Genomic DNA, 11,863 nt, shown 5'->3' with positions numbered 1-11,863 from the left:
ATTAATTTTAATGTTTAATATTGTTTATCAAAACTAAACTCTTATTATGTATTTAAATTTTGTTCGTGTTTGACATAAAAAGATCCTAAGTGGAATTTTCGGTTTCTCTATAGTGTGAAAAACGGATATTTTTACAATCAATAAAATAAAAGTTAGTTATCTGACACCTATCTCTCTAGTCCAATAAGTCCTAAAAGAGAAAAATCTTTAAAACAAAGTAACAAACTTGGTTTAGCTTCAAATATATTGTCAGCCTAGGCGTACCTAAACCAGGATGCCGAATTTAATGCGCCGAACTATCAGATCCTAAGGACAAATAAACACCTACACCAAATCAGACAACGTTTAAGGACCAACTATAGTTCGGTTTAGTAAGTAAGTACAATAGTAATAGTGTAATAGGATAAAAAATTCTAAATCTATTTATTGTTTCAAAAGGGATTTCAATTATAAATTATTTACAGCATAATGTAGGTATCCATCAATTTATATTATATAGGTACACTGTGAAAGGTATTATGCTTCCCATTCCTCACGGTGTAGCCCACAGAAATTATGTGAAAATAAACGTTCAATTGTGTGGAGGGCGTGAGGCGAGACTTTGTGTAAAGTGGGTTAATCGCTCGGATCAGAGAATGTTAATACACTTTGCTTTTGGCACCCTCTTCAGAAGTCATTTTGTGGGTGGGAAATTTGTGCGTATGGGGCTTTGGTGTAGAACCTACTTCTTGTAAATGAACAATCATTTAACGTAAGAGGGATTCCTTGAGGAAAGACTTTTCATTAGACATGCTGGGATATTTTACGGGGGGTGGGAGAGAACCCCATGAAAATTCATAAAAGGGGTTCCCTTCGTGATCCCATACGACGGCCTCAAAGTAAAATATATTTGTCAGTGTGTGCAAAACTAATTGGAAGAAATTGGAAATTTCTCAGTTCGCTCTTCTCTAGAGGGGAGCATGGGGTGTGGGGGTGAGTGTGGGAATTCAATGGGGGTTTGCTTTTCGTTTAAGGGGGGGTGAGAATGTGGGAAAATAAGGGGTGTTGGGGGTGCGGGTGAAGACAATACAAGGCGAGAATGTTGGGATAGAGCGTATAGTAGTGGTTGGTGTATTATTGAACAAACCCCCTGATGACTGCCGCCCCTTTGGTGTTTGTGTCCTGCCAGGCGCCATGGACCATTGCCACCCTCAAAAGAACACAGCTCCGTTACAATATGTATGCAGAGAGTTAGAATTACAAATTCAGCCACAATTCGCTGATGGGTGCCCCACTAATGAAAGCGCACACACAGAATCATAAATCATTTGCTATGTACATGGGTGGTGGTTGGGCGCAAGGAACGACTCGGATGCTGTGCCGCCTCATTTGCTTCTCTCTGGACAACCATATGTAGATATATAGTTCATTTTCCTATGCTATATATGTGTACAAAAATACCGTTTTTGTGGCGCAAAGAGTTCGTGGGTATTGTATGGAAATTTCCTTGGTGTAATTTAATTAAATTACACCAACCAGTACACTCAAACCCACTCAAGAACGATTTGAACTTGTCCCATTCAATTTGGCGACAATATAACCCGCACCAAACCCCCATATAGGAGAGACACTCGAAAAGATAGATGCCGGTTCGGTATAGAATGGAAGGACCAACTTTTATATGCCATGAAACTTTCTTATACCCCAAAAAAGCCAACTTTCTGTCCTTTTCGCCTTATTACAAGGCGAGAACCCCATATCGGCCGCCCACCCAAGTCATAGATTTACTCAGGGCTCTCTCCCCTTGCTACCACCCCCCCCCCATACCCTCTGTGACACCCAAAGCAAATGTATAACATTTTTCCGTTGTTGCTCTTCAAATTGGAAATCAATCTTGTCATTTTGAATAATGATGCTCACTCCACCCTCATCCAGGGGTAGCCAGTGAGAAAGTTTCTCACACTGCAAAATTCCATTTGTCTAATCCACAATAAACTTCCTCGCAGAAGGGCCAAACCAAAGTACCTCCCATCCCACCCCATACACCTCCTGATCGATACATCCCGACCTATACAGGGAATACGAGAGCGCGGGAGTTTCACCTCAACAAGAGAGCACCCCCGGAATGGTTGTATAAATTTATTCCCTGCTACAAAATCACTCAATTGCGTTCACATCCATGAGCAATATCCACTCTGTGCACTTCGCTTTTGTTAGCAAGTCCCCAAAATCCTCCTCACCCACACACACATCCCACGGATGTGTCATGGCAAATTGTCCAATATATTGGGTGCAACTTGAAAGGGATTCCTCCACTTTACATCCTCAATTAGACAGTATGTTAAGGAAACTTTTCCGAACATTCATGATTCAAGGTATAGTGAATAAGGATCCTGAATATCTCGTACCAAGGATAAATTGAGCGTTTCCAAGTTCTATCAGTCACCCCCTAAACTCGGAACACTTTCAATATTGCCAAAAAGCTATTATTGTTCCCTTATTCCGGGAAGAGTATGTGTGGGTGGTAAGAAAAGCAATATTTCAGATATTTCTTACAACAATTGTTAACCCATCGTCGTTTCCTTATGAAAGTTACATATTGAAAACTATTTTATTGCGTTAGTTTATTAATCTAGGAAGAATTGAAAATGGATCCTGGATTAAGGATTACTTATGTATATTGAAATTTTCTTAAATAAAAAAAAGAATTTTTTAAATTTAATTTGCTTTTAGAGGCGTATCGTGTGTGTTTTAAAATCCCAAAAGTTTAAATTTAACTCTAAATTTTAATGAAAGAAAATTATTTTTAATTTAAAAATTATGAAAATATTTTAATAAGGAGATTTTATAACATTAAAAATTAAAAATCTACCGCACTTTTCATTTTTTATTTTTTCATTTATTTATTCATTTTCATTCCTACAATTTTTACATGTTTCATGCACTATTCACAAATTCAATTTGATCCAAGTTACATCAACTTATGTAGAATTTTCGGAAGATTACTCCACACCTAGTCGAGCAAAAATACCGACCGTTTTGCCAAAACTACGGACAAAAAGAATTATTCTTTACAAAATTAATTAATTAAAAAAAAATCCACTACATAAATAAAATTCTGGCTACTCCCCTGGAAATCCCTATTTGAATTCTTTCTTTGTAGTTTCGGCCATCCTGGTTAGAAGTTTCCCTGGCTATGCTTTAATCCATTTGGCGAAAAAGAAAATGTAAAAATCTTGAGCTAAGACTAATTTAAAGTAATTAATTATTTTAACCCTTTAAGGTTTTTTGGGTCATACGCTGACCCAAATGTGAAACGTTTTATTTTTTCAATTATTTATGAATGTAATTGTTTTTCCATGTTACAAATGCATCAAATTCACTCATAAGGGGTCAAAGAAGACGTTCTGAGTGAGAAAAGTCCTCTAAAAAAATCATAGAATAAAAATCGCGATAAAAGAGCGCATGTTTCAATGTTTTTATGTTTCACGTTGGACGTTAAAGGGTTAATAATGAAACAACATTTCAAATAAACAAATCTAAAGCTTGCAATATTTTCCCAATAAAAAAAATAACTGAAAAACTTTTTATCTTATTAAAAATGGAAAATTTCTTACAACTCATAGAAACTTTCCCAGGGAAAAAAAACAAAATTCGGAACATTTCATAGTTTGAAGGATGAATTGAATGTAAAAGGCTGAGGGGGAGCGGGAGGCTTTTAAAATTCCAAGGAGGATATATTTCTGTGAGATCGTGACCTTTTCTGAGCTCTGAGAGGTTTTCGGTTTTGGCAATCGATTGGAATGATTGCTGGTGGACGCCTTTTGTTAGCCATGCGGGGGAGTGTTATGAGAAAATTTTACAGTATCTCCTTATCGTTGGATTTCAATTCTTTCCTCCCCATATACACATTTTGCTTTTCCGATGGAGTGTGGGAATTTATGAGCGTGATTCACACTTTATTCAATTTATTTTTCACTGCTCTGTCTCGCACTTCTCCTCTTTTTAAGCCATTCAACAATCCATTGAGGGATTTCCTTTTGCGTGGAGTAATAGAGAAGGAAGATAGAATCATCCAATAAATAACCAAGAAAGGAGACCAGGAAGAGGGATGATACTGCGAGCAATAACATTTTTTCTTGTGCCTCCGTATATGCTTTCTATTCTTGTTGGCAAAAGTGACCTATTGAGATGGTGATGATTCGCAAAGGCGAAAAGTCGTAAGGGAAACATGCAAAAGATAGTTTGAGGGGGGTGACTCTGCAAATCGAGAGGAAAACACCATCATCCATCGCCCAGAAAATCCCTTTTGCGTGTCTCTTCAATGAGCCCCATTCCATGCTTTTTTTTCATCCTCCTTTTGCTCTTTTTCCGTTTATGATGGCAATGCGAAAAGAGAGAATCATTGAAATTGTATCACTTTTGGCTTTGCCATCTCCATTCACCATCACCACATTTTCCAATCCAATACAATTCCAAATCAAACGATTGGTGTTTGTATAAGAATTCTCGCACCCCATGGGCTTTCGTTTTTGCCCTTGGGGTACAATTCTTCCCGCGGGAATTGCCTGAGTCCGGAGAAGAAGGATCAACCCACGTCTTGGTGGCATGTTCTCCACCTCCCAAATGGTGAAAACAAGTCAGTTATTTATGATGTACCCCACCCAATTCTCAAAGTAAAGCTGGTCGAAGCGTGTGATTCTACATTCAACCCTCACCTCCCATTTTTTTTCCTCATACTTTCTCCCCCAAGTTCTCCCCTCAAACACTTTTCTCCCCGAATCCTAAGGCAATCAAATGAGGGAATGACAATTTATACGTACTTGTAAAGTTCCAATTTGGAGTGATTTTGTGATTAGGAGTTTCAGGGAATCCTATACAGTAGAAGTCCACATCAACGAACAATCTGATATGCTACTCTCGCGTATTAAAAATAATGCGCGAGAGTAGTACATCCGATTGTTCGTTGATGTGGAATTCTACTGTATACGAATTCACCAACATGGGTCTGATATTGGTTGTATGGTAAGGATGAAACTAATTGAAATGCACTTTCACAGACTCTTTAGCGCTTCCCTTTAGTGCGCCAAACACTTTAATTGACTCATGGCGACGTCAAAGGGAATGTGCAATGAGCACAAGATCAACATAATCAAATGAAGAAAATCCCATCAACACAGATTTTGTGGCCACATACCGAATAATTTATGATAAGAAAACTCATTTAACTGTTTTCTTGACGACATGACGATCTTAAAAAGATTTTATGCTTACTTTTCATTACCCTACATTGTCTTCAACATTTTAGTTTTATATCATTTTTACTGGAAATGTTATATATAGTCTGTTTGTATTAATAACTCTATTCAGTAAATTTTATTCTTTAAATGTTCTCCTAATTTCTAGAGTGTTTGTTAACTAAAAAGTTTGTCAAAAGAAGCTTAATCGATTTTATACAGGAAACGACATTTTCAGGAAATAACCAGGATAAGCAGACATTTGCAAAGAATCGAAAAAAAAGAATAAAACTGCAAAAGATGAGCTGGCAAAGAGCTGAAAATATATTTGCCAAAAAATAAGGGATGATCTCAAAATTTTGGAAACTCTACAGGAACAAAATGGCCAAAATGTGAAAATTAAAAAAAAAATTTTTGAGCACAAAAAATATTTTTCAAAGTTGAAAATACTGAATTCTTATCAATATTTGGCCATTTAACGAGAGTGCAAGCCAATTTTTAATTTTTTGTTTCAAAATTGGCTCTAAAACCGCTCTTGAAAATCCCAGAGTTTCAAAAATTTCGAGAATTATGAAACATAATTTTACTGAAACCATCGACAACTTTAAAAAATATGTTTGATGCACTAAAATAGTAAGAAAAAACACAGAAATGACGTCATTGGTTGCATTTTTTACCAAATTTATGAAGGATTTTCTCAACAGATATGAAAAAAAAAGAAATTACGTTTGTAATTTTTAATTCTTTTTTGATTCCTTACAAGATTACACATATCCCGATTTCTTCCTTGAATAAGGAGTTTTCTCATAAAACAGCGAATAAAACTTTTTTATTTTGATTTAAAGTTCTTAATCGATTGAAAAGTTTATTAGGGGAGACCGGGGCTAATAAAGTCACTTAAGGGTTTGGAAAAAGCCTAAAATATCATATTTCCTAGCTAGATAGAACAAAATAATCTGAGAAAGAGTTGTAGGGCAGTAAATTTCCTAAAAAAAAATGAGCTGTACATTTCGTTTTATCTATTTGGGAAATATGATATTTTTAACTTTTTCTAAACCCTTAAGTGACTTTTTTAACCCCGGTCTCCCCTAACCAATCAATTGTTTTATTTTTCCTTCAAAAAAGCTTAGCTTAAGCTAGAGTAGGTTAGTTACATAGCCAGAAAACTTTAAAGAAAATTAGGAAATTTAATATTCCAACTGATAAATACTTTAGGTAGGTACATATTTTTACAGTTAATATAGCACAAATTTTGCATGCTAATTTTCTTCTTGGTTATACGATGCAGAAAAAAAATGTTTCAAATAGGAACTGTAGGTATTAAAAAAATATTTGAAGCTTAAAAAGCTCTCCCCTTCGTACGATTCCATTCCAATTGGCAATTCAGTCTGCGTGAAGCGGAAAAAATTCAAATTTGGCCAATAAAACTATTTTTGATATGCTAAAAGGCATAGGGAGAAACAAATAAAATAATATTGTAAGTCAATATAAAATCAAAAAAAAAAAAGGAAAAGGCACAAAAAAAAAACTTTTCGTCAATTGCTACTGGTAATTTATAGGCGTACGCGCCCAAATCGATTTGACTCGTATATCACTTTGACTTTTATTACTTTCCGTTTCCAATTGTCTCTATACTTTTGCGCTCTCCGCACTCTTTTTGCTCTTCACAGATACTTTTCATTTCCCGCCAATTTAGTTGGCTTTTATTATTATTGGAAGGAGAAAAGACGACGATGATCCTTAAGTGGAGATTGCCGTGCGGAAGGGATAAAATGAGTGGAAGGATTTGGTATAAAAGAACATGTATTGATTTTGATAACCTAATGATTTTTGGCTTCTTGCGACATTATTTGGCCTCCTAATTAGAATATATCGAACCAACTAATAAAGAACATTTCCGTGAACGACTAATAAATGCTTATTGATGGATTCGAAGTTGACATCGCGGCGAAAGGGAGGGCGGGGGGCGACAAGATGAGTTGTGACATGCCACACAATGAGGAATATAAGGGAGGTTTCCTCCCAAGAATTTTCCCATGCAAACCGGAGAAAAATGGTGCCGCTGGGGGATGGCGAAGATTGTAATTAAATTTTTCCATCGCCCTCGTGTCACTCTCTTGCAGAATAATAAACGGTCGCGGAAGTTAATTATGAAAGACGCGGGAAATTTATGATTTGCTTTCACTTTCCAGTACCGGGGTCGGCAGCAAACACACACAGAAAAAAAATGATTGTCTATTTGTCTCAATTTGTTGCTGGAAACGCGCGCTCCGGAATTGCTCTACGGTGTCCCTTAATATTGTTTTGGATGGAAATGAATTTCTGTTTGACCGTGTATTTGGCTCTGTGGCTGTGAATTTGTCATCATTATTTGGACCACAGAATCATTTTGGGGCCGGCTCCCCTGGTGTTAATTACAAAAAACCACCCCCTCGTGTTTTCATAATAATTGATGCAAAATTAATTTTAAACACCCCAGCAGCACCTTTGCCTCATTTTTCTTCACAGCAATGTCTTACGGTATCTTGGAGATAGACTACCTGTATCTACTGTATCACACAGGTATCTTAAAATGTGTAGGTATAGGTGAGTATGATAAAAAAAAATTCTAGGAAAAGTTTCAAATGACAACTTTCTCAATAAAATGGAAAAGAGTTAATTTATTGTAATAATATTTTACATTAAAGAAATAATACAATTTTAAAGAAACAAAAAACCCTGAAATATTCTTTGTTGAAAATCAAATTATAGCTAAAATTGGTAAATATAGGATTACATTGTTTATGTTCTAAAAAAAATAAATTTTGTGGCTTCTGATAAACGCCACCCTTTCTTAATAGACTCAATTAACCCCTGTCTACTCCATATGCACAATTTAAAATACCCACTATTACTAAATTGTCCAACTAACTTCTCAAAATTCTGTTGCTTTACTAGTACTCATAGCGATTTAACTTTCTTCTGAATGAAATACAAAGATTTGGTAACAAACATGGTAATTCATAATTATGTGACAACTAACACAGATTTGCCCAAGAAATATTTGTAAACTTTGCCTTAAGTTATCTAAATAAATCAATTCTTTTCCAAAATATTTGAAATTTTGCGTAAAAAGCTCTAAATCTCTTTTATTAATTTATTTCGAGCAAATAAAATCCTTTTATTCCATTTTTATACAATAAAATTGAACAAAGAGACATTTTTGAATGAAATAAAATTTAGTAAAATGGGCAAATCTGAGATAAAAACTGTTTGTGAAAAATAATTTTTTTTTCGTGGGATAAATTTTTTTAAGGAAATTAAAAAGTGTCCCCACTAAAACATTATAAAGTAATTTAACTTCTTTGAATGTTTTCCAATTTTCTTTTTAATTATTCCCAATTGAATTTTAACGAATTAATTTTTCATTTAATCTAAGAATTTTTTCTCAAAATCTCCTTATTCGTACTTTTATGTAGGTTTAGATAAGGATTTAAACTGTTTATCCATTTTAAAAGAAAGTTCAATTAGGATCTGAACATTATGTGCCAAAATCAATTTAAAATTTAATTTGAAAGTATGTCACATGTATACTAATGATCTATTAGGGACCACGTAAAATTACGCGAATTATTTTTTAAATTTTTAATGAGAATGTGTTCGCGAAAAATAACTTACGATTCCTGAAATCTTCATGAATTTACAATTCACTCTCTCCTCTGTTCGTATTTTCTTGAGAGTAACAAATACATTTCGAACTGTATTCAACTCTTTTCCTTCCGTCCTGACTCCTGACCTTTCCATAATTGAGGAAGCGTGAGAAAATGTTTCTTCCACTTTTCCAAAATTGTTTCATTTAATACAGATTTTTAATTTTGCTAAAAACCTTCTTACCTATAAAACAATCTACTCTAGATCAGCAGATCTTAAAATCAAACAGATATTTTCCAAACATACAGTATTTCTAAAAAAAACATCGAAATAAATAAAAATATGAGAAACAGTTAATAAAAGAAGAATATTGTGGAAAACGACATGATTGAGTAAAGTGATTGGAATAAATAGTTTATATTTACTTCTGTACCTTCTTACTTTGAGATGATAGGGCAAAGTGGGTGACAAAAAAATATGAAGATAAAATGACAAAATATTTATTTAATATACAGGAATATTGCTTAGGGACCGGGGGCGAAAGCACGTGGATGTTGTTGAAAACGTGGCCGCCCATTGGAGCAGAGCGTGACTGGCGCACAAGTCAAGTCAATCCCCAAACATCCCCATCCAGTCTCACGAAAGCTCAAGTGGGGTATTTACGCACACACACACGGAGCTTTACATAAAACCCATACAAATGAACGTACGTAAGAGTTGGTGGCGGAAGTTTTGTGGGCTTGAAGGAAAAATTAAATTTGAGCTTTCCCCACGAAGAAGGAAACAGATAATTTGCGGAAATTCGCACTCTGTTGCTAAAGTTTAAAATGAATGGAATTCATAAAGTAGAGGATTTGTAGGGCGTAATCTTCTCTTATATGTAGCACTGTGTGTTTTTAGGGAGAATTTCCTCGTAGCAAATAGTTTCAGGTTGTAGGTAGTTTCTATTGTTAACGAAACCCTCTGCAAAAAATATTAGATTTGACATGATGAGGAAGCTTTTAGAATTTCATGCTCATTCAACAACGTCCATTGCTGTTGAGTAATTTAGCATATTCACATTCTTTCCATACAACTCGTAACTTTTCAGACACCCTGAAGCTTTTGGAACTTTCAGTGAATTTTTGAGCAAATTTTGGTGCTGGGATATGGGCGTAATTAAATAAAAATTAAGTTAAATAAAGTTGCTGCTAAAGACCTTTGTAACTGTTTAAGATTTAAAAAAAAATTATATTTTAAAATTAAAAAAATTAATTTGAGAAAAATTTAAGTCTTCTTTTATTTCCAATATTAATAAAAAAAAGTTATTTTTTGTTGTAAAAAATTAGACTTTTGCAAACAATAATAAAGCTTAGAGAAGAATTGAAATCATGATTTTAGTTAAAGAATTAATTAATTACACACGATTTACATTTCGATTTTCTTTTAATGTAAAAAAAGAGCTTTAAAAAATCTCAAAAGCACTTTTTTAAATGATTTTACGACCTTTTTTTTTTTACAACTCTATTACAAAATTCCGTGTTCAAATTAAATACAAATATTAAATAAATTAGATAAATTACATTATTATATATTCGTTTCTCTTCGTAATGTATTAATTAAAAGAAAATTTCTTACTTCATCTTGCAACATGGAATCCTTTGCTAAATTAATTACATACAATGTATAATATTTAATTGAAAGCGTGACCTGAAATTCAAGCAAGAAACCACACGACACCCCAATATGTTTCTCCAAACACCTGCTTCAAGTCTCGAGTTTAAAATGCCATGTTTGTGGATGTGGACCTGATTGTTTAACAACAGAAAAAAGAGTCAATTTTTAAAGCTTTTCACAGGACTGTTTTATTTACTTGCAAATTGCTCCGTGAACTTGAACGTATCCATCATCAATTTGGGCAAAGGTCAGGGGGTTAATTTGAGCACAAATTCCGGATTACAATGGTCAATTTATGTAAATGAAATGATGAAATATGTGAGAAAGTATGCATGAATGTCATTCTGGGGGTCTCGAAGAAAAAAGTCAGGGAGAGCCAAAAGACAGGAAATAGGACCCTCCTCGTTCTGTTGCCAAACTCACCACAAATATCTTCAAGGACCGCCTGCAATTTCTCCTTCGTCCACCACAATGAGACTCCTCCGTCTCACTCTCACTCTCACTTCTTGGATGGTTGATGCGATTGTGCGCTGTAAACGGCACGTAAGGCTTGGGGTTTTTCATGGGAAACATGTGGAAAGCTCCGACAGGACTCTTGCACATTTCACCCATTCAGTTGCGATCCAACACGCCAAGTGGTAACACTTTTTTGCACGCATATTCGCGAATGCGATGGCCATTCTCCTGCCAATACCCACAGTTCATTCATAATACGCGGAAAGTTTGCATAATGCACTAAAAGCTCAGTGGATGATACATTAAATAATAAATTGAACATAAAAAAAAATGTTGTGTAATTGAAAACTTTAGTGTGCAATTGCAAATTACATCAACCAAAAGTAAAAAGGCATTAATATTTCAAAATATAATTAAAAGCAAATAACCAACAAATTTATGATATAAATTATTATTTGAAAATTTTAAATGAAATACATAGCATTAAAAATTAATTAATTACCCAAACAGTCACAATTATAAATGGTTGGCAATTGGCTGGATATATCGATCAAATATCGCTCGAAATATTCTCACTCCAACAGTCGACACTTTTTTCTTGCTCATCCATCGTACAAAAAAAGTGATTCACGAAACTTGTGGAAAAAAAATCAACTGTAATATGTAACGTGATAAATGACAATCCTTTAAGGATCCACTAGGGATTACATTCTGTACAAATTGTACATCTGCAGCATCATATTGCGCAAATTGACACTTTAGGGGCTACTCATATCGCTCAGTTAATTTAAATGTAGTGATTATTTTTCATTTATGATTTTATCCTTAAAAGACTAGCTAGGTCTTATCTACTCTATAATTCCTCTGCCAATTTTTGTCTTTAAAGTTAATAAATTTAATAAGAA

General features: G+C 34.4%; 1 protein-coding gene across 2 annotated transcripts in view; it reads left to right on the top strand.

Annotated features, from left to right (window-relative positions):
- Window positions 1–11,116: 11,116 nt before the first annotated feature.
- The window catches only part of LOC129790465 (protein amalgam), a 55,938-nt gene continuing 55,191 nt past the window's right edge, over window positions 11,117–11,863 (top strand). For both annotated transcript variants that reach the window (XM_055827954.1, XM_055827952.1), the window contains exon 1: window positions 11,117–11,341. The gene's annotated coding sequence lies outside the window, so the exon portion shown is untranslated. The remainder of the gene's footprint in view (window positions 11,342–11,863) is intronic.

Source organism: Lutzomyia longipalpis, chromosome 2 (assembly GCF_024334085.1).
Source record: "Lutzomyia longipalpis isolate SR_M1_2022 chromosome 2, ASM2433408v1".
NCBI lineage: Eukaryota > Metazoa > Arthropoda > Insecta > Diptera > Psychodidae > Lutzomyia > Lutzomyia longipalpis.
This window is presented reverse-complemented; position numbering and strand designations above follow the sequence as displayed.